Raw genomic sequence first — 4232 nt, 5'->3', positions numbered from 1 at the left:
AGAGGAATGGTAATGCTATCACCTGCTTCTTCCTCGAGAACAGCTACTCTTTGTTTCCTTCAGAGAGGAAATTCAGAGTGAGTTGTGGTTAAGAACACTGACTCCGGACTATCAAAGACCTGGCTGGGAAGTTCCATGGCTCCCCTTTCTAGCTGTGTGACAACAGACAGATAACTTATCCTCTCTGAGCTTTGACAGACAGAGGTGGCATTGTTGTAGTGATCAAAAAGATCGAACAACAGACCTGTTTAAATTCCATGTACATTTTCAAGGAAATTGTTTCAGTTTCTGTATTTAAAAGGCACTCAGTGAAAGCAATGCCTCAACTTGAAATCACAAGGATAAAAAATTTTGTTTAATGCAATCATCTACCCTCATTTATGGCTGGAAGAGTTAGGGAATCTCTTGGCATTAACCCCATCAGCTTCCTACTCATCCACCAACCTGGTTCTTTCATAATTCTTGGTTGGTGCATGGTACCCGACACTTGGCTCAGATCTCATCTCCCCCAAACGTGTAGATGTCTGCCAAAAAGGAGTTTCAAATGTTAACTGACTCATCATTATACCTATGGTCACTTCGTTCTACTTCCCTTGAGATCTACCAAGGGAAGTCTTTGAAGACTTCCTGTGTGAGGAAGGAAGAGAGAGAAAGAGGAGGGAAGTGGGGAGTAGGGATGAAGGAAGAAAGGAGAAGAGATGGGCACATGTTTTCTGGCTGGACAAGGGGTTTCATCTGGAGCCACCATTTCCCAGCTATGTGACCCTAAGCACCTGACTGAATTCTTCCAAACCTCAGTTCCCTTATGTATAAAATGAGAAGAAAATATCTGTTTTAGAAAACTGCCAACAGAGTTTAACTGAGATGCTACATGTCACACCAAGTGTGAGGGTCAACACACAGCAGGCACTCAGCAGTGACCCCACCTTCTTTATAATCAAGTTTGAAATATTAGCACAGCTCCTTTAAATAGAATAGCACCCAAGAGCGGTTTCTCTGTACAGAAGTGGCTGCAGAATTTGCCGTGCCTCATGCAAAATGAAAATGGTGGTGGGGGGGTCCCTTATTCAAAAAATAACCCTGCCCAATTATGCTAAGTGAAATAAGTCAGAGAAAGACGAATACTGTATGACATCACTCATATGCAGAATCTAAAATATATAACAAACCAGTGAATATAAAGAAAAAAAGGAAGCAGACTCACAGAGAGCAAACTAGTGGTTACCAGGTGGGAGAGGGAAAGGGGAGGGGCAAGATAGGCATAAGAGATTAAGAGGTCCTAACTATTAGGCAGAAAATAAACGACAAGGACATATTGTACAACATAAGAAATGTAGCAAGTATTTTATAATAACTATAAATGGAGTATAACCTTTAAAGATTATGAATCACCATATCCTTTACTTGTAACCTATAATATTATGTATCAAATATACTCCAATAAAAACCCAGCCCAGGTATTGCAAATGCTACAAATGTAGAACAAGAAACGATGGGAATATCATCACTGTTTCTTCTGCTCGTTGTCATATAAGACTGCCCTTAATGAAACACACCAAGTTATTAAGATTTTAAAGTGTTGACAGTAGCACATGAAGCCAGCCCCGACTCTGTAACGCAACTGAGGTACAAACCCCTGGAATAGATGGCAGGGACGCCTTTTCCTGCGCTATTGCTTCCCTGGAAGCCAGTCTGTGACTTCTGAGATGCAGGAGCTGACGCCATCTTTATCTCCAGTCTCTGGCAAAACTTGGCACCCAACACCTACAGTCATTTGAACTCTCACAAGCCCCTCGTGAGTTACAATTACTATGTCCAATTTACCTAGCGGGAACAGGGAGGCAGAAGGAGGTGACAGGACTGAGCCCCCACACAAGCCGTGACTGAGAGTTCAAACTGAGAGTTCAAGAATTCGCACCCTTGTCTCTTCAGCTCTGACCTCTGGGCAACTCCCTTGTTCACTTGAGCACAGACCTGCCCACACGTGTAACATGTCCAGACCCCACGTCCCCACCAGCCCCCTGTCTAGCCCCGTTCTGAACTTTTCAAAGACAATAAGCTCGAACAGCAATACGTTCAGTCGGTTCCCAAAATAACAAAGGACGCCCGTGGATACATCTGTGACTGACACAACATATTGGCTGGTTTCACTGTTAATTAATGCACAGAGGAATCATTAAATCAGATCAAATTCATTTTAAAAAGGTTCAGCTCTGCTCTCCTCTCCTTCCCATCGTGAGGGCTGTGTGGATGGTCGGGGGGGAAGGGAAAGGGAACAGACACCGCGATTTAATTTTTCAAGTAACACTGTTCAAATAAAAATACATTTGTTCGAATGAGATTGCCCTGAAACAGCGTTTGCATTGATGGCTCTGGGAGTAATTCTATTAAGTCTGAGCAGATTTTTCATCGAGAGGCAGGAAAAGAGGGTGAGAGAGTGAGGGAGGGAAAGGACCGAAAGCCGAGTGTAACCTTATGGAATTGCAAAAATCAAATATTTTAACCCATTTTTATCTCAGGCTTCTCCATGAAAGTTGTTCACTGTTCTGCTGCCTCATGTGGGAGTCAGACACGTCTAAGTCAGCCTTCCCTTTGGTGAGACTGGGCTCTGGGGTTCAGCTGGGCAGGGGGCCACAGCTGGGCCGGCACACCAAGGACTGTGCTGTGCCAGGTAAGCTGGAAATCAGAGTGGCCCTGGGAATTTTTCTCTTCATTGCTCCTGGACAGAAAGGCAGCTTGAGAAACACTTGTGTGTGTGTATGTGTGTGTGTGTACATGCACGCATATATGGGTAAACATATATATGCACGCACACCCACAGGCACATGGTCAGTATGCATACATGTATACACACATACACACTTGCATGTATACATACTGCTGCTGCTAAGTCACTCCAGTCGTGTCCGACTCTGTGCGACCCCATAGACGGCAGCCCACCAGGCTCCCCCGTCCCTGGGATTCTCCAGGCAAGGACACTGGAGTGGGGTGCCATTTCCTTCTCCAATGTATGAAAGTGAAAAGTGAAAGTGAAGTCGCTCAGTCGTGTCCGACTCTTAACAACCCCATGGACTGTGGCCTACCAGGCTCCTCCGTCCATGGGACTTTCCAGGCAAGAGTACTGGAGTGGGGTGCCATTGCCTTCTCCAATGTATACAGTATATACAGGCACATAAATACATGGATACACACACATGAACATACCTATACACATATAGATATATGTATCACCTTTGGATGAGACGATGTGTATATATACATATATATACATATTCAACATATATACACATTTACATACACATGTAATTTGCACTCAGTCATGTCTGACTCTGTGACCCCATGGACTGTAACCTGCTAGGCTCCTCTGTTCATGGGATTTCCCAGGCAAGAACACTGGAGTGGGTTGCCATTATGCATAAAACATACATACAGACATAGACACACGCACATGAATATACACACATGTATGTACATGCTTCTGTACACATGTATACAATAATCTTTGGAGGAGACGATGTACATGCTCACACGTATATGCAATATGTACACATGTGTATGTGTATACACAACGTAAGCAACATCAGGTAGGACTAATACATACACACACATCTTCGCGTAAACGCTGTCAGAGTCTGAAAAAGAAATTCAAGTGTCATGTGCAGAGTGCTTGTCACATACTGGATGCTGTGTCAGGGGCTACACAAACCTTAGCTCAGTCGGTCCTCACACTAACTTGTCAGGTATGTTACATAGAAGGCATTCAGTTCAGTTCAGTTCAGTTCAGTCGCTCAGTCGTGTCCGACTCTTTGTGACCCCATGAATCGCAGCACCCAGGCCACCCTGCCCATCACCAATTCCCAGAGTTCACTCAGACTGACGTCCATTGAGTCAGTGATGCCATCCAGCCATCTCATCCTCTGTCGTCCCCTTCTCCTCCTGCCCCCAATCCCTCCCAGCATCAGAGTCTTTTCCAATGAGTCAACTCTTCACATGAGGTGGCCAAAGTACTGGAGTTTCAGCTTTAGCATCATTCCTTCCAAAGAAACCCCAGGGCTGATCTCCTTCAGAATGGACTGGTTGGATATCCTTTCAGTCCAAGGGACTCTCAAGAGTCTTCTCCAACACCACAGTTCAAAAGCATCAATTCTTCGGTGCTCAGCCTTCTTCACAGTCCAACTCTCACATCCATACATGACCACAGGAAAAACCATAGCCTTGACTAAACGGACCCT

The sequence above is a fragment of the Bison bison genome, unplaced genomic scaffold (genome assembly GCF_000754665.1).
Source record: "Bison bison bison isolate TAMUID 2011002044 unplaced genomic scaffold, Bison_UMD1.0 scf7180017864495, whole genome shotgun sequence".
Lineage (NCBI taxonomy): Eukaryota > Metazoa > Chordata > Mammalia > Artiodactyla > Bovidae > Bison > Bison bison.
The sequence above is the reverse complement of the archived record's forward strand: the minus strand, read 5'-3'. Positions refer to the sequence as shown.